Source organism: Phragmites australis, chromosome 7, assembly GCF_958298935.1.
Source record: "Phragmites australis chromosome 7, lpPhrAust1.1, whole genome shotgun sequence".
Taxonomy (NCBI): Eukaryota; Viridiplantae; Streptophyta; class Magnoliopsida; order Poales; family Poaceae; genus Phragmites; species Phragmites australis.
In genome coordinates this window covers 16276129-16296159 of record NC_084927.1, presented here as the reverse complement: position 1 = coordinate 16296159, position 20031 = coordinate 16276129, and the positions used below count along the sequence as shown (strand labels likewise).

Sequence of the window (20031 nt, the reverse complement as noted above, 5' to 3'; positions counted from 1 at the left end):
CTCCTCTCGATCTAGCTATGCGAATACCTTCGTCTTGACCAATTGTGGAGTGGACATGGCAGGTGGTGCGACATAAGCCTTGGCCATCAAAAGCATGGACTCATCGTCGTCACCCTATGTCAGGTGGGCCTTGGCCTGCTTCGGCTTGCTGTAGCAATCCTTGGCCCAATTGCCATATTTGCCGCAGTTTCGATATTGGTCCCGACCACCTCCTTGGTCGGACGTTTTGGTGTTGCCATTGCGTGATTTGTTGCCACAGCCACACCCACGGTTCTTTCCATGATGACGATAGGAGCTACCATTGCTGCCGCTACTGGATCCTCCCTCACCATCGCGAGCTAGCTACTCCCACCCGAAGAGCTGAGCTGGTACCTATTCTCCATAGCACGTAAGGGACCAATCACCTCCTCGATTAATAGCGTGCTCAAATCAAGGAGGGTCTTGACGGAGATGGTGACTTGCTGGAGACGTTCCGAAACGACTTGCAGAAATTTCCCGGGACCTCAACATCAGTGACTTCATCCCCTAGTACTCGAAGGTTGTTGGCAAGGCTCGTGATCCTTATGGCGAAGTCATCGATAAACTCGCCATCTTTGAACTCGATCTCGTCGAGCTCACATTGCAGCTTATGTGCATTTGCTTCTCTAACACGCTCGACGCCGACGTGTATCATCTTGAACGTGTCCCAAGCATCCTTGGTGTCATTGACGGTGAGAATTGATAGCGTCTCCGATGGCACGGCATGGAGAATGGCAGACAGCGTCAACCTATTATCATGGTAGGCACCACTGCTGGGTTCGATTGCCTCCCAAAGGCATTGCTCCTGCATGTTCACGCACATCACGAGCACCCACTCGGTGTAGTTTGTCTGTGTGAGCGTGGGGTAGACCACCGAACCCTATACCTCCTTGACAACGCGCTACATGACCACCTCACGACCACCATTGTCATGGTGTTGCGGCTAGTGCGAAGGTTTCGGTGAGCTACGGTGGCCTCGGTGCGAAGGAGTCTTCAACTGCATGCCACCCGGAACCATGGGCGGATCCACCATGATGCATGGGTATTCAATTGAATACCCAACTTTTTTGCAAAAAAATTGAGTATATAGCACCTATACTGAGTATATATATCTTTGCTGTTTCAATCTATCAGACCACTCAACAAATTGTAAACTAATTGTTTTAGTAAACTAATAAAAGTGGTTTCACTAATTTTGTGGTGTTATGGATTAATTATGAATTAATCTATCTGCAATACATTTACTCAATCCTGCACGTTACAATAACTATTTCAAGATTTCATGTATTTTTACAAGATAGAGGATCATGTAAGAAGACTAAAAAATTTTGTTTCATAATTTTTGGATTAGTAAATAATTAACTATGCATTTAACTCGAATTAATAAATGAGTTGTACATTTTTTTTCAAACTTACTCTCCATGTAATATGATGCAAAGGATATTATTTTTGAAAACAAATTTCACAAAAGGTCTTATAATTGTCTCTAGTTTTTTTTAGAATTTTTTGTGATTTTTTTTAAAATTTTAAATTTTTGGGCGTGTTTTTCAACAAAATCAAATATTTGGGGTTTTTTTTGCAACAAAACAATTTTTGGAGGGGAAAGTTAAAATCCAAGTGATTTTTTGGGGGATTTTTGCATTTTTCCCTAACTGAAAAGTGCCCACATAGCAATAAACATCAGGTATTTATGATTTTTATGTTGTGACTGCCCAGTTCGGCAATCAGCAGTTGAGCGTGAATTTTTTTGTGCAAGTTAAGGATAGTGACATCATTAAATGCTTCCAAGCTATAAAAGGAACACAAAGTTAAATTGTAATTTTCTTTAAATGCTTTGTAATTTCTTTTAATTAGTTAAAACTTCTCTACTATGAATAATTTATACTTTAAAATTTACGCTACTATGGACTTCTCGTATTTTAGATTGAACATTTTTTTTAATACTGAATACCCAATCGCCAAATCCTGGGTCCGCCACTGCCCGGAACCCACGACGATATAGCTGCACTTGGATCGACAATACATGCTCTGGTACCAAATGTTAGAACTTATGAGCCGATCACACTCAAACACGAGCAGAACACACGTGAGTTCAATGCAGCATAAAAAATTCCTGCATGTTCTCACGTGTGTTATGCTCGTGTTTGAGTGTGATTGGCTCAAGATTTCCAACACTGCACACCTGCATTGTAATATATGAAAGTTAGCCTGGAGGCAACCGACATTTCTTCAGCTCTTTGATCGACCACATGTTTCAGATCTAGTACGAAGCTAGCATCGGTTCCCTTCCAAGAACGAAATGCAGGTTGTGTTCCTCAGATCTTTAGCAATATTAAATCAAATCAAATACACCACAGCAGGGGAATTCAAAAAAATAAACTACTTACTCCCTCTGATTACAAATGTAGGTTGTTTTAGCCTCCTCAACTATTATCTAAATATAAATCATTCTCAAACTTCTATGCACTTTTTTCTTTTTTTTCTCTTCTTATCCTTGTTTAATAAATGCTATCACTCTCACAAATGAATGAGTTATCTTTTTCAACGGAGAATAAATAAAGGACAACAAGGTCATTTGATCTATTTTCTTAATCCTTGTGTATAAGTCTAAAACAACCTATATTTGCAATCGAAGTGAGTATATGATAAAAAAACCTCAACCTATGGAAGAATACAGACTATGACATTAGTTTTTAAAAATCGAGAAAATACACCAAAGATCGACCACCTAAGGACATCCCTGAAAGTGACTTCATAGTCATCTAAAATCACACTGAAAACGATACACAACAACCAAAATTCGAGTTCCTGTTGGTAGCACTATAACCGGTGACTTACCACCGTTATCAGCAGCACGTTCTCAACTTATATGATTATATAACATGCTCCGTACTTTGTAGGATTACGAAGAGAATTGGTACGAACCTGGAGCAAGTTATGTAGAACAACAACATGGTCTTGACTAAGATATTTCCTAGCCATGAGCTCACTGAAGAGATTGACGATTTCTGCAGTAACATTCCTAGCAGAAAGATTAGCGACGATTCCGGACATCAAATGACTATCAAACAATGACGATTCGCTGCAAACTTCTGCTGATTACTGAAAGATTTGGACATCAAACAAGGAGCAGTCAAGGCAACTGCAAATTCCTCCATTATTAGCCTAAACCATTTATATTCTTTGACGGCCACCTTTTCTTGGCTTCCTAATTTCTCCGAGCCTAAAATCACAGAGAGACAGGCACCACAATTTCCAGCAACTTTACTGTCTTCACTGAAGACCAAACCCTCTATCACTGCAATAATGGACTTCAGATATTTCACAGAGCATCTTAACTCAGCATTACAACAGATTCTTTGATCCGAAACTCTCGTGAGCAATTCCAACAGGCATTGTGAAGCAATAAGTTTAATAGAAGATGGACAGAAGAAGACTGGATGCCATTTGGATACTGAAGGAAGTCCTGCTAGTCAATACTTGCATGTAGAATGGCGTGCAAACTGAAAAAACAGACTATTATCAGTGCATACCAAAGCAAATAAAATGAAGCACGCAAATACCAGCTTCGTACCTTCTTATAGAGAAAAACACCAATAGAAGTATAAGAATCAGAAATTCCCCAAAGGCTGTCTCCTGATTATGTTGAAATAAAGATGGGCCTTTGGCACAAGCTTCATGTACTATAACATCCGTCAAAGAAACCAAAGAACTGTTCAAGACTATGGCTTTTGCAGGCTCAATAAGAACTTTGTTTGCTGAATGATGCAAAATAAGGCATAATATCCCAATCAATATCTTGTGTTCTTGATCACTAGATGTATAATCAATACCAGAATTGAAAAACTCTAATAACTGCCAAAAAAGATAAATTATAAATCTAACTAGTAACAAAACAAATGGAAATACTAATTAGCAATTGGTTCTGTTTGGAATTTTAGATTTGGCCCAAACTGACACTAGGTGTTAAAGACATTGGATCCCTAGGATTCCAGAAAATCCTAACTCAGACAATGTTTAAAATACTAAAAATGTCCTGTATTATACTAGACTTTCTTTATTTAAAAGTTTCAGGACAATAGTTAAAGAAGCGATTTTTTTTATCAGATATGCACTTGTAAGATAGTCACCCCACAAAGATATTGCCTATTAGTAATCAGCCAAAGGCTATTTGCGTAAATGTAATTAAAAGTACACTCCACATCGAAAATTACAAGTTTTAACTAATATAGAGAGATCAAGAGTACCTTCACAATAAGAGCAAGCCATTCATGTTCCTGAGAGAACGTCAATGCAGTTGCTGAATATAAAATGTTAAAGATCAAACAAGAACAAACTGTTTTGATCCTTGAAGAGTACAATGAGCAATATATACCACGGAATGCATCGACAACACCACATGATATAAACTGATCAGAAGAACAAGGAAAAATCATGAGGATTTCAGCAATAGCATTGACCACTGAGGAGACCTCATCTACTGTACCCTCCTTTACAATCTGGTTCAGTAAGGACACCAGAAAAAACGAGATGCTGGTTTCTACAGAAAGTACCAGCTCTGCAACCATTTGTATGTCCATTACCAGACTGCTGCTTGAAAGCATGACAGTTTCATTTTCACAGAAGTTTTACAAAAATTATGCATCTGGAAGGCCAGTGGTTCCATAAGGTCTTGCTTCTGAAAGAGCCATTTTATTGCTACTGGATGGACTCAGATCACAAGCAAATCCCACTCCTTACGTGTCATTGCATGGAATAGAGTTTTCTCCGCTTCTGGACTATGTGGAATGCTGTAGGAAATGCCTCTGACAAAGGCATAAAGATGGACCAGAAGCGTAAGCATAGCAGAACCATTAATTTCGTAAGGGAAGTTCGCACCATTGAGGAGGATGTATTGCTCAACAGATGCTAGAATTTGATTGTCAACAGCAAGCCTGAGTAGTTAAAACAATAATCATATTAACATTCATTTCTTATAAATGGTGAAGTGAAAGCAGCCGGAGATGAGTACCTATCATTGTAGAATGAACAGGCATACAGTATAACAAGAATAACACATTGGCATGATGCCAAGTTGAAGTCTTCTGAGCTACATTGCCCAAGTAAATATATCAGTTCTGTAGGATCTGATGGCAGATAAATATATGCATCTCTAATGGTTTCTCCGTAATTAGAGCCTGTTTGGTTAGGCCGAGGCTTTTCTAAAAATTGTTGTTAAAAAGTTACTTATAGAAAAGTTGCTTTTGAATTAGTTTTTGATACGGATAAAATGTATATTATATGTAATACCTATTAGAATATCATCCCTCAAAAATTACAAAAGCTCATCCAAGTCAGCTTCTGAATTCTAGTAATAGTGCTAGCTTTTGCTTCTTAAAAACCATTTCCAAAAATGGACTATTTGGTTTAGCTTTTTCTGCTTCTGAGTAGCAAAAGCCAGCAGGAGCTGAACCAAATAGAGCCTTCCAACCCAAAACTTTGTCAACAATTGAACTAGTGACCAGATATACTGCTGATTTTACATGATCAGTAGGAAATAAGCCCATGAATCCAAAAGACAAGCTAAACCATGACGATGATGCAATCAATTCAGCAAACTTGAACCGCTTGCCATTAGATGTCCTTGATAAAATAATTTTGAAAATCTGAAGGATCCCTAATTTTTCATCATTACCATCAACAACAGCACTTTCAAGCTAATGCAGTAAAAATGTTCCACAAGTTTCAATGATGCTATCCTCAAGATCCTTCTTGCCAGAAATATGATCTTTGTTCCCTTCAAGGTAGAATATAAGTGCTTATTTCAGAATAAGAAGGGAATGTGGAACAAGGAGCATAGAATCATACTCGTCTGATAATGTTGAAGCTATCGCATGTTTCTATACTTCTTCAATAAATAGTGGTAATTTTTCAACATCATGAGCATGAGGTGACTTCAGAATCTCTATTAATATTGAGCAAACCAGAATAAAGGTTTCAGAACTCATGCCAAGTTCACCATTGCCATTTCTACTCAAAATTGCGGTCAAAGTACAGGCTATCTGTTCTTCTTGGGGTAGCGAGAGAATACCGGAACAATTAACCATGCAAATCCAAACAAGTTGTAAAACATGGGATTGGACTGGGTGAAATGGTCTCTCTGCAACATAGTGAAGAACAGGAAGCAGAGTGGAAAATCCAACGGCAAGCTTTTCTTTGAATCTTATCCTCTGATCTGGCTAAAAGTGATAGTATTTGAATAGAGGAAATGACCAGTAGATCATTATTTCCTGAAGAATGTATAACAAAAGTTCAACTTGGTAAACCTTCATGATTCATAATGCATAGAAGCTTTCAGAAAGTAGAACTTGGTAAACCTTCATGATTCGTAATGCATAGTAGCTTTCAGAAAGTAGTGCATGACTCCAAAAAGGTTACTTCTCGTACCTGATAATCTGAGAACCTCAACTACATAATCAGCAACATTTTCATCGATCAAAATTTGAAGTAGAGCACAAATATATGTATCAGATGACAGGAAATGAAAGATGAAATCCAATGTCCCAGTCTGAACTTCTAGGTTAGTAGACAACAGAGATCCTTTGACAGCCTCAGCAAATAGAAGAGAAGCATTTAGGGACATATAATCTGTCTGCATGGACTCTTCTGCTTCTACCTGAGTTGATTGAACTTTGTAGCGAAAATAGTCATATTAGATCATGATTTTAATTTTGGTGATTAATAACAACATAGTCAATAGGACTAACATATTTGTCAAGAATATATGTTAGTAGATCTCATAGATGCAATACATGAAGAAGCTACCGAAACCAGGATAAAATTTGATTGAATTAGAGAAATCCCAAGGAAAATAACTACACCGGATAGTCCGGTGATACAATAAATATAAACAAAGGAGAATTTTCCAAAAGGATAGAAAACTGAGCTAAAATGAGATTGTACTCGCCAGAAAGTCCGGTGATAAAAAGACAGTACATACCAAAGTATTTTCCAGAACTCAGAGAAGATAAAGCTATATACACCGGATGATCCGATGATCAATGTTATGTGCACCGGAGGCTCAAATCGGAGCATTTAACAGAGTGTGTGAAAAATCGTGAGAAGATGAAGCTATACACCCTAGAAGGTTCGGTAATCAGAAGATCAATACACATGACAGTTGAATAGTGAATAAGTTGACCCGGTCAGGCTCAAGTATACACACCGTATAGTGTGGTGATTGAGATAAAGTATACACCGGACAATTCGGTGTTTAGAAGTGGTTCTGAGTGGGATCTAACAGCTAGTTTCTGATGTTGTACACACCGAATAGTCCGATGCTTGTACTACTGTCTACACCAGATAATCCGGTGTTCACAGTAAAGTTGAGCTGTTGGAGCAACGACTAGTCAGCGGGGTTAAAGCTATATATAATCTCCACTCATCCATTTGAAGGTGTTGAAGTCCAGAGAATCCCATATACACTAGAGAAGATATCCAAGCCACCAAAATGATTAAAGTGTTCATCTAAGGCAATTTAGCACACCATTAGATAGTGACTAGTGCTTATAGGTCTAGAGATAAGTGTTATTAGGTGCTGCAACCTAGAGAGTGGATGAAGGAGTGATCTAACCGTGTACCGAGAGGTACGCCAACGCCTTAGAGTCTTTGTGACTCGTCGGTAACTTGTTGACCCTCTAACTTGGTGTGAAGTGGCAGCAAGAAGATTGTGCGGGGACGTGGAGGTTCTTGTCTTTGTGACTAAAGCTATGAAGTGAAGATGGTGCATAAGTGACCGGAAGAGAGGTTAGTGGTGAGACCTCGCCTTGGTGGCTTGGTGGCTCATCGTACTTGATGTCTTGTCTTGGTGACTTGGTAGCTCAAGAGTCGTGACTGGAAGAGACTTGACGACCGGGAGCATATTATTTGTGGAGTTCCAACATGTACTAAGGGTGGCTTGTGTACCACCATTACCACGGGATAAAAATCACTTATGCCGAGTTTGTCTCTCTACCTTATTTACGTTTCTGCATTTACATACTTGCAATTTACCTTGCTAGAGTGGGTTGTAATCCTCTTGAGCGGTAGCACATTTAGATAGAAATTGAGATAGATTTGTCTTGGAAAGTTTTTGGAGTCATTAGTTTTTTAAGTGTCCTAATTCACCCCTTTCTTAGGACTTTATTGTTCCTCACAATTGGTATCAGCGCCTCGTGCTCTTGATAGGTTTAACCACCTAGAGTTGTGATGTCCAGAATTGGGATGGATACCTATAATGCTCCACATTTCAACGCCACTAATTTTCCCCGATGGAAAATTCTGATGACTTATTATTTGCATACCAAAGGTTTAGATGTTGGAGAATCATCGAGGAAGGGATGAGGCAACGCCTCATAAACAAAGCAAGATAATTAGATGCATTGGTAAAGAATATTCTTTTATCATCTTGATGTGTTGATACATTTAATCTGTTTATTCTTTCACCGATGCACATGATATTTAGAATAGTCTCCTTAAAATACATGAAAGCACAAAAGGATGTGCGCAATGAGAAATACCATGTGCTTGTTACTAAGCTCAATAGCATCAAATAATTTGCTCATGAAAGTTGTAGGACCGAAAGTGGACTAGAGGGGGGGGGGTGAATAGACGCCTCAATAATTTCTTGCAAAATAGATATCCTTCTCCTATTTTTAATCACCCAACGCACCTCAAAGCTTGAGCAGAAGCAAAATGCTCAGAGAGGCAAAGTAAGATGGAAAGTTTCAAATTAATAAGACTCCACAGATGGAATATTAACCATATGTTCCATTCAAAATCATTCCATGTGTCTTTGTGCCTAAAAGCTCGCAACTTTGAAGATAAACAAAATAAAGACAAGATCACCGGGCAAGTAAACTCTCCAAGATGATGGTCTAGAGGCAAGAGAATTTAAGACTCCATCACATATGCATGTGTATGTGAATTCTATGCCTCTAGCATCAAGAAAATCAACTTCCCAAGGTGTTGAAATTACAGCTCAAAAAGAAAAATAAAAATCAACAATAAAACACCAAGAATTTGCAAACTTGCAAGAGAACCAATAAAAGGAAACTAGAAAGAGGGGAATTCAAACATATGCAAAAACTTAAACTTCATTACTCAAAGAGGTCAACCTTATTTTAGGTGGATTATAAAGATTTATCTCTCAAAACTCTCACCTATTACAAAAGCTAAGCAATTCTCTCCCTCTCCTCTAAAACCCTAACACAAAGCTCTCATATGGATGGCTCAAAGGGGTGGTTTCCCAACCAGCCAAATCCCTCTATTTATAGCCTAGGAAACTTGACCCCCAGGTTTTCTTGACTGTTTAAAAAATACACCTCTCTTGCATTACATTACTACTTACCACTGAGGGTATTTTGGTCTATTTTCTCCTCCATCCATCGAACGACCATGGTGCCTTTACGACTTAGCTTTGCATCGACGCAAAATTCGCGATGATGCCACGTGTACTCCATCCACCCGCAGTTTTGTGGCCAAACTGGGAAACCGACTCGCACACTTCTTAATGTGTGACTCACAGCTGCTTGCTTTGACCTATAGTAAGTCTTCCAATGTTGACACATGTCCTCTGTCATGTGATCTTGATTATCGGCAAGTCTCTCCCGCTCCCGATCCCTCGGATCATTTTATCACTTGCACCGGTATCCCCTTTGCTTAACTTTGTCAACACGCCACCTTCATCAACCTTTATCTCTTGCCTTGCTTGACCTCTATGTGTACCGTTAGGATCATCCTTAACTCCGCTCGGTCTTAGTGCAACACCGAACCATCCGGTGAGTACAACTCCACTAGAACCCAGTTTGCATTCCTCTTTGGAAAAAATAGTCTGGTGATCACAAATTTCCAACACTGGACAATCCTGTGAACACCTTAACATTTGCCTCAAAACTGAAAAACTCCGGTGATACTCTCCGATGTTCACACGCCCATCACTGGACCATCCAGTGAGTACATCTTCATTGGAACTTAGTTTTTCAACCTCTCTGGAAATCTTTGTCCGATGAAGCCTCTGGTGATAACCCGTGCATACACCGGACCATCCGGTGAGGCTACTGCACCAGACTTTCACATTTGCACCCTTCTCTAGAAAAATAGTTCGGCGCTCACTCTCACCCACACCGAACCTTTCGATGAATGAATTTATCTCTGCTTTTGTACTGAAAAGCTCTAGTGCTCACATCTACACCACACATCAGACTATCTAGTGAGATAAAAAAAAAACCCTCACACTGGACTATCCGGTCAGTGCAAATTTCCTGTATTGAAATACCAATACAAACTCTAATTCTTTTCAACTTTGGTTAGACAAAATCAACAATACAGTATATAACCAAGCATATGCTAATCAACAAAAGCCACACAAACGTCAATCACTCATCACACAAGATAAACCAAGGCATATCTCAATTTGGTTTCTCAGAAGTACTAATGACATGTACTCACGTTTGAATATTCTTGTCAATGAGATCAATGGGCTAGATTTGACACAAATTGAAGATGCTCAAGTGGTGAGAAGAATACTTCAAGTTCTTCTTCCGAAGTACAAGTTGATTGTCTCCATCATCTACAACAATTACGACATGAGCAAGATGACTCCAAGCCAAGTTCTAGGAAAGATCACCACCCATGAGATGACCATAAAAATGGGGGTTGAAGCTTCTACCTCATCTGGCACCAAGAAACTTGCTCTCACGAGCAAGCAAGCTCAATGCAAACACATGAAGGCAAAGATGAGAAGACAAGAGAAAGAGTCAAGCACAAGCGAAGATGATGGTGATTAAGATGAAGAGATCTATGAAGAGGATGATCAAAACACATCAAGCGATGAAGAAATTGATCCCAAGATGGCTAAGCTTATGTTACAAGTAGAGGAGAAGATCAAGATGATCAATGCTGAGATTTGGTCAAAACAATTGATCATATCAAGAAAAAGAAGAAGACTAAGAAAAAGAGGGAGACCAGAGGAAGAAGCAAAGCATTCACAAGCATAGGAAGATGGGTGAGCGACGATGAAGAATCGAGTTTAAGTGATGAAAGCCTCACCATCCTCCCCTCCAAGAGAAGCTCTTCCTCAAAGTCGTCATCATGTAAGTCGTCATCACGTAAGTGATGATAAATCCGATGAGGATTCTCCCTCTCATGAAGAACTTCTTGATTTGATCAACGAATAACAAAGGGCCTTAAAGAAACAATCTAAATAACTAAAGAAATTCAATACCCTTAATGATATTCATGCTACCTTTGAAGCCATCTCTCTCTCTTTAATTTCAAACCTAAGGTAGATGCTTCCACTTCTTATGAGGATTTAATTGATTTATCTAGCTCACCCCTTTGCAGTGAGATTTGTGTTGAGAATGTTGTTGTAGAACCACCTAACAACCTCATTACATAAGAGAATGATGAGATCAAGTAAGAAGTGGAGAAGCCTAAGAAGGACTTGGCAAGATTAAAGGGCAAGAACCATATCCAACCTCCTCAAGATAAACATGCTATCATAATGTAGAAGCTTGCGGAGGGGTCCACCGTGACATGCTTCAAGTGCCATCAAGAAGGTCACACGTCCTTTCAATCAAGCAAGTCAAGAAGGAGATCAAAAAAAAGAAAAAGATCATGAACCTCCAACAAGACATTCAACGTATACACCAAGCCCAACTACAAGACCAAGATCAAGAGCAACCACTACAAGCTCAAGAAGAAAAACAATGATAAAGTAGTCACACACATGGTTAGAAGAAACGACTGAGGGTGGAACCAACCGATTTAGGTGCATAAGGAATTCATCATCAACATGAAGGGACCCCAATCGGTTTGGGTTCCAAAGAAGACTTGAAGTCCACAAGTTGACTCGGGGATTTAGAGACTTGGCTCGCCAGATGAAGTGAAGGTTCAAGCAAAAAAGTCAAGTGCATATTTTTGGGCACATTAATGAAGATCATGATCATTAAATACCCAAATCCTCATCCAAAGGTAAAAGAGGTAATGGAGCTAGATGCAAAATCTTTCAACTATTGTATCTCATTTGGCTTGTCTAGGATTGTATATGCATATGTATATTTATTGCAATGCTTAGTTTAGATTTTCATATTGTAGGTTACTTGTATTTCTCTCTTTCTTATGTGCAACCTACATGGTTTATTAATTGTAGGTTCCTTTATGGCACTAGTTTTACAATTGGTATCTTTCATGTGTCATGATCCAATTTATAGGATAAATCCCAATTGTTATAAAAAAATAAGTGCTTATCTCTCATAAGTATTCAACACTTGTATGCATACATTTAGGGGGAGTATATCCTATGGGTTGTAGTTTTGAGACTAACATGTGTTTCAAGTAATATCTTTTGTAGTCTCATGTGGTGATCAACAAGTCCCCAGAGGTATGCAATGCTTAAGAGCTTCAATTGGTATCATTATCAATCTATTTGTTCATTTAAGCTACCTCCATACATGATATAGCTTAAACTTCCTTCCTCTACTTATTATCTAGTTATGCATATATTGCTTCATTCCTACAAGTGGGTCTCATTATATATATGCACACATATAAGAGAGTTTAGATTATATCGTATGAATTTCATGAATTATGATACTTGTTTGTCTTTTTCAATTTATATCAATGCCTCCTATCCTTACAATTGGTATACCTATTAAATTGGTATTATTTTATATGGATCATGATTTATAAAACCCTCTTCCATGTGCTCTAATGCTCTTCCTCGAGTTTAACATGTGTATATAGCCCTTTTGAGATTGTTGACAAAGGAGAAGAAGTTTTATGACCAAAGGAAGAGGCATTCCTAGTGGAGAACAAGCAAGATGCCAAGGTTGACAAAGGGGGACTCATCTACATTTAGTATTAAAAGCATGAAATGGAGAAGCTCTTGTATGGATCGATCAAGGGAGATAGCAGCAATGGAGAAAGGGGGAGCCACAACAAAAGGGAGACTAAGTGGTAAGAACATGCATCCAAGTGTCACGCCCATTTTCTCCCTTCCCTGTGATCTCTCTCTATGTGTTCTCTCTTTGCTTTGGGGGCCTCGCCTGTCATCCCTCTCCTCTCTTTTGAATCCTCTCTTTCCATCTCTGTGAGCACCCGCCCGTTGGGTTCCTGTCATCCCCTCACCCAAGTTATGGAAAGAGGCCACGATTTCTTTGTAACTGACACCACAGTGAAGAAGGAAATCAAGCCAGGCGCAATCGCGAAGGAAATCACACTAGGAAGATGGAAATCACACCCTATTTTCTCGTCGCCGAGTTAAGACCCCGCCGACCTCGTCGATTCACCCTCCTCCCTCTATGAAACCTTGATTCACCCCTAGGTCGAGCTTCTTTGCACTCCACCGCGCCCAAAGCCCCAAGTCTTATCAAGTTTCCTCCAACCATGAACTCCAGCGCTGTCGCTGAACCTCCGCCCAGCCACCTCACTGTTGCCGTGACGTTCGAAGCCTCCCAGAAGGCGTCCGAGTGCGCACCTGTTCCCGTTGTCCGCATCTTGTCATCCACGACCCTTCGTTGTCGACTTCCGAACGTCCATCGTTCCTGACGTGCCGTGACCTGTCAAACGAGTTTGTTGTTGCCTTCTGGTCGCACTCTACTATTCTCTGTCGACTCCCGAGCATCGCAGCGCTGACGTCTTCTCGAGCTGGAGCCGAGGTAGCTCGCCCCTCTACCATTAGATCTCGTGTGATCGGTGTAGATTAGAAGTAACTTACCCCTTTGCAGTAGTTGGATCTCAACCGTTCTTTCTCAGATTGATGCGCGTGATTTAAATAGCCTTCGGCCTAGTCAACGTGCTACGTGTGCAGCCACATAGGCATCTTTGCGACCACATAGGCATCTTTGCGGCCACATAGGCATCTTTGTCCTACGTGGCGGTCCGGTCAGCAGATCAGAGCCTAGTTAGTCGCTGATGTCAGCGATTGTGCAGTATAGCCGAGTTTTCTTTAGAAAAATATTTCGTGATAATCCAAATATTCCGAAAATAGGTTTTTATGTTTACAAAAATTCTAGAAAATAGAAAGGGTTTTATATAAATGTTTTTGCTCTATTTTTATTTATGTAAATATTATATAATGTTCTTCTATTGTAAAAATAATTGTAAAAATGTTAGAATAAATATTTTAAATTGGAAAATGGTTTAGGAAATCTAGATTAATTCTGATAATGTTTAAAAATGTTTTCTTTGACAAAATATATGCTTTTAATATGTTTTGTTGCATATAAAATTAGTTTAATTTATAAAAAATTGTTTTAATTAGTTTTATGCTATAAACTAACTCTGGAAAAAATTTTAATAAATGTTTTAGGCCTTTTAAAAATTAGGTATAGTTGCAGAAAAATAGTTTTAATCATTTTTAGCCGTTTAAAATTCCACTAGCCATAATTTTGGCATCGGTGCTCTGATTTGGGTGGTTCTCTCACCTATATCTTCCTAAAATTATGCTCTAGCTTGTTCTAGTGTTTCTTTTAGGTGGTTTTATGTGGTTGCCTTGTTTAGTGTCTGTTCTTAGTGGTGCTTGTTTACTCACTTGTAGAGGAGCTTGTCGCGGAGGCGATCGAGAACATTCAGGACCAAGACTTTGGGGATTTCGAGCAACTCAACGGAGAAGGCAAGTGTCCTCGAACATTTTGCACCTATTTTTTTTATAAAGTTCTGTTTTACAAATTGCATGCTCATCAAACATGATATCTTATTGTTAGGGTTTACTAGTTTTCCATAACCTTCCTTGTACCCGTAGTGTAATCGTCATGTTCTGGGTAGAAATGCTTAGTCGTGCTTACTCATGGGTAGCATAGGAAAAATGGGTTTTGGTTAATAATGTTGAACTTGGGTAAAATGCTTAGACTTGGAAATAGGATCTTGGCAAGTTGGCATGTTGGTTGGCATGTGGAAATGTTCCAGATAAGAATGTTAGCTTTATCAGATATCGGTTATCTCCCTATGTTGGATGCTATCGGTCTTGCCAAGACCATATTAAAGATCGGTTCGTGGATCGACCACCCATGAAAATAGTACAACCACAAGCCTGTTATGGGATGAGCCTAGCCTAGTAATTCGCTATTCTCAGTATTGTGGAAATCATTTGGTGGTACGGAGACAGAATGATGTAATTCCTAGAACCGTAAGGCGCAAGAGGGGGCTTATGCGGTAGAGGGTGTACTCAACTTATGTACGGTGGTGAAACCTCAGCGGGTCGACACTTGCTGAGAGAGGCATTGGAAAGGCTTTGCAGTTGAATCCTGACCGCACACCTCGGAAGTGTGTAAGTGTTTGATCGACACGGGCAAGAAGGAGGACACGTCTTATGGGTAAAGTGTACGACCTCTGTAGAGTGAAAACTAATATACCAGCCGTGCTCATGGCCATGAGCGGCATGGACTCCTCACATGATGAATCGGGTGTTCCCAGGTTGGTTTTGAATTGGATTTGGTGGATCACAGCGGTGGAAACTATGATTCAAGTTAGTTTTGTTTAGAGGTGGTTGGAACCTCGGTTGTGGAGCAAGGTGGTCGGAACCTTGGCTCATAAGAATCATTAACATAGAAATAGGTTGCTTTTATAACTATTTTATTATTAAAATGATATTTATGCAAACAAACCCTTGAGTTAAGCCTATCTATACTTTTGGCCCACGTGTCATATTTTTTTCCCACACTTGCTGAGTATTCCATATACTCACGCTTGTTCTCTCCCCCATAATTTTGTTGCTGCCCAGAAGGCAAAGACTACGAGGATTTCCCAGAAGATGGAGCTGAGTTCTAACTAGGTGACTTTTTGGTTGATTGCCTGTGGAGTTGGGCGCCATGCTAAGTTTATTTCCGTTGCTTTGTAATATTCTTTTAGACCCTTGGTACATTGGTGTAATAAAGTAACATTGTAATAAATGATATTATGTTTGTTACTCACTTATGACGTTACTACGTGTATGTAACTTGATCTTGGCATACATGTAGTTTACATTCGATTTAGTCTTAAAACCGGGTGTTACACCAAGCAATGTGGTAAGGCTTTATACTCTCTACAATTAGTATCGTTTATTATTTGCCACTTGGTTTGATTGTGTTGTCATCAATCACCAAAAAGAGGGAGATTATAGTGAAAATAGCCCTATTAGATCATAATTGTGATTTGAGTGATTAATAACAATATAGTCAATGGGACTAACATATTTGTCAAGAATATATGTTAGTAGCTCTCATGGATGCAATACATGAAGAAGCCACCAAAGGCGGGATAAAGTTTGATTGAATTGGAGAAATCTTAGAGAAAATAACTACACCAGATGGTCCGGTGATACCACAAGTATACACACCAGAGCATTTTCTAGAAGGATACAAAATTGAGCTGATATGAGTTGGTACTCACGGAAGGTCTGGTGATAAAAAGACAGTGCACACCAGAGTGTTTTCCAGAACTCGTAGAAGATGAAGCTATATACACCGATGGTTCGGTGATCAATATTGTGTGCACTAGAGGCTCACACCGGAGTATTTAACAGAGTGTGTGAAAAATTCTGAGAAGATGAAGCTATACGCACCAGAAGGTCCTGTGATCAAAAGATCAATACATTGAACAGTTAAACAGTGGAGAAGTTGGCTCGGTTAGGCTAGGGTATACACATCGGATAGTGTGGTGATTTAGATAAAGTATACACCAGACAATCCGGTGTTCATAAGTGGTTCTGAGTGGGTTTTAATGGCTATTTTATGAGGTTGTACACAACGGATGATCTGGTGCTTATACCACTATCTACACCAGATGATCCGGTGTTCACAATAAAGTTGAGTCGTTGGAGCAACGGCTAGTCCGTAGGGTTAAGGCTATGTATGGCCCTCCACTCGTCCATTTAAAGGTGCTAAAGTCTAGAGAATCCCATATACACTTGAGAAGATATCCAAGTCACCAAAGTGTTTAAAGTGTTCATCTAAGGCAATTAAGCACAATATTAGAGAGCAATTAGTGCTTATAGGTCTAGAGATAAGTGTTGCTAGGTGCTACAACCTAGAGAGTGATCAAGGAGTGATTCAACTATGTACCGAGAGGTACGCTAGCGCCTTAGAGTCTTTGTAACTCATTGGTAACTTGTTGACCCTCTGACTTGGTGTGGAGCGGCGTCAAGAAGATTGTGTGGGGATGCGGATGCCCTTGTCTTTGTGACTAAAGCTCTGAAGTGAAAATGGTGCACAAGTAACTGGAAGAGAGGTTAGTGGTGAGACCTCTCCGTAGTGGTTTGGTAGCTCATCGTGCTTGAAGTCTTGTCTTGGTGACTTGGTAGCTCAAGAGCTATGACCGGAATCGATTTGGCGATCAAGAGCATATCCTTTATAGGGCTCCAACGTGGACTAGGAGTGACTTATGTGCCATCGATACCACGGGATAAAAATCCCTTACGCCAAGTTTGCCTCTCTACCTTATTTATATTTCTGCATTTACATACTTACAATTTACCATCCTAGAGTAGGTTGTAATCCTCTTAAACGGTAGAGTAGATACACTAGATAAACTTAGAGCATATTTAGATAGAAATTGAGATAGGTTTGTCATATGAAGTTTTTGAAGTCGTTAGTTTTTTAAGTGTCCTAATTCATCTCTTTTTAGGACATCACTATTCCTCACAGAACTCTAATCACTAAGCAGCAAAACGTCAAAGGGCCCTTTCTTTGCTAAAGTAAGGAGCAATGCTGCAGAATCACAAAAAAGGAACATCACTAACAAGTAGAGAGCGAGCAAATGCTAAAAGTTTCAACTTTGACGTTCGATGAGTTGTCTGATAACTATAGAAAAAGTGACCCGAAATTCATTAGTCAAAATAGTTTGAAGATGTTATATTTCTTATTGCTGCAAGGAATTTCATCACTGCAAAGTGCAAACAATTTGAAGGTACTCAATCAACATTCTGAGTTCTTTTCCTACCTTGACACACTCTTAAACTAAAGGAACTCTGAAGTATTGAAGCTTGCTCCAGAAGTTCATCTGTACCTACAGTCTTGTATAGCTTCAGAAATGGTGCATTCGTCAATTTATGTATGCAGACTATCTTTTTGTACCACTTTCACTACTCTCAAGTTTATAAACTATGTGAAGCTTGCCATATAACTCGTTTGATCTTTGACTAATTGTATCTTATATATTTAGAATGTTCACATGAAAATAACGTGTGGATTAGTCACAAAGAACTTTTGTCAACTTTATGTATATGTTGTGACAAAAACTAATGGTCAGAGTTGTTTGTTGGATAATATTAAAGTTCAAACATCAGGAATCTATTGCTGGATGGAGCATCAACTTGTATATAACACTACAATAAGTAAACAATTATCTGAGAAAATGCATCACTAGTACTGCATTCTGTTTTCAGTCAACAATATATGCTAGTATAGTCCATTTATTTCTTAAAACAATATTAAATAAAAATAAGAAACATGCTAACCAACATAATTCAAGCGAACAAAATCATTTTGAGTTTTGAGTAGGACTTCAAGAGAGTTGAAGCAAGCTCCTTCCAGTTTCTGAAAGGTCCACATCTCCATTATCACATATATTGTCCCATGGGGTAGCATTTAATATAGAGAGTTTGTATAGCACAAAGAGTCTCTCGACGAATTTTATCACTGTATAGAGGACGTTAAGGATGTTGCCAGATCAGGTGTTTGGAAGGTAAGAAATAAACATCAGAATTCAGTTGTGTTCACCTTGGTAGTCAGAGATCATTGACAAGGTTTAAGAAAAGAGAATGTTTATCTCCTATATATGCTGCAGCATCTTTGGTAGAGTTTAGCAAGAGCCCCAAACAATGTAGCTGCACTGACATAAAAGAAAGATTCAGACATGAGGAGATAAATCAATTCAAGAAAATTGCAACAATATTGTGGTCACTACTTCAGCATAAGTTACAAGAGAAGTACCACGGTGCCTCATATCTTTAAGTGATCCAGTCTGCCTCAGTCAAATGATGAGGTAAAAGGTCTGCGGGCCACTCCAAATGAGCAAAATCACAACTACTAAGGTCTGCGGGCCACTCAAAATGCAGTAGTCCGAAACCACAACTACTGTAACAGGGCAAGCAAGCCGATCATCCTCCAACCTTTGGACACATCTCCCGGAGTGACACTAATCAATTAAAATGATTCTGCACTGGGTTAAGCTTTTCCCTGCCACCAGTAGTATGTTTAATTCAAATGGTGTGTTAAGCATCCTATTAACTGTTGCCAGTCTATTTAATGGTATAAATGTATAAGAGAATATTCTAATATAAGTTCAGTACAATCAGACAAAGAGGATAACAACTGAAATGGCTTAATTGATGCTTCTCTCAGTTTGTAGCTGTTCATATGATGGCAAAAGAAAATGTAAGGCAATTGAGTACAAAGGCATTCTCAAGAAGAAAAAAAAAACCATACCTCCTTTGTAAAAAAATACACATTATTGAAAATTTGAGATTAATGTGAACGGTGGTGTTGCAGAAATAATTGAAACATGACAGTGCAAACAATTATAGGAAATGAGATTGGCCTCTGAGGAGTAACGAAAAATAAGAGAATGTAGAGTGCGTCAATCATGTGAAGGCTGGCAATTTCCCATAATTCTTCCTCCTAGTCAAATATTCTCGTCATTCTTCTTCAGTATCAGCTTCCATATCTAGTGCAATAGCTCTAATAAATCTTCTGCCGACATATTAAGAAGCCACTAAATCATGTGGCGATTTCACCACTATAAATAATTGTTTGATTCATGAACTGCAACAACTAGAAAGCTAGCTCATTCTTAGGGGCTTTTTGACATGATCCAGATCCTAGATTTACAACCAGCTCTAAAAAATCTAGGATTTAGAATTGTGGGTGCATTGAGGGTATCTGGTTGAGTCATCTGGTTTTATTTTTAATAAAAAATAAATATTTAAATCACTTTATTTTATTATACAAACTCACAACATGAAAAAAGTTAACGGGTGACGGTGACAACTGTCATTAGTGATGGATCTCGCACTCT

At 39.0% G+C, this 20031-nt stretch overlaps 1 pseudogene; it reads right to left on the bottom strand.

Moving 5' to 3' along the window:
• Positions 1–424: 424 nt before the first annotated feature.
• The window catches only part of LOC133925420 (protein PUTATIVE RECOMBINATION INITIATION DEFECT 1-like), a 51407-nt pseudogene continuing 31800 nt past the window's right edge, over positions 425–20031 (bottom strand).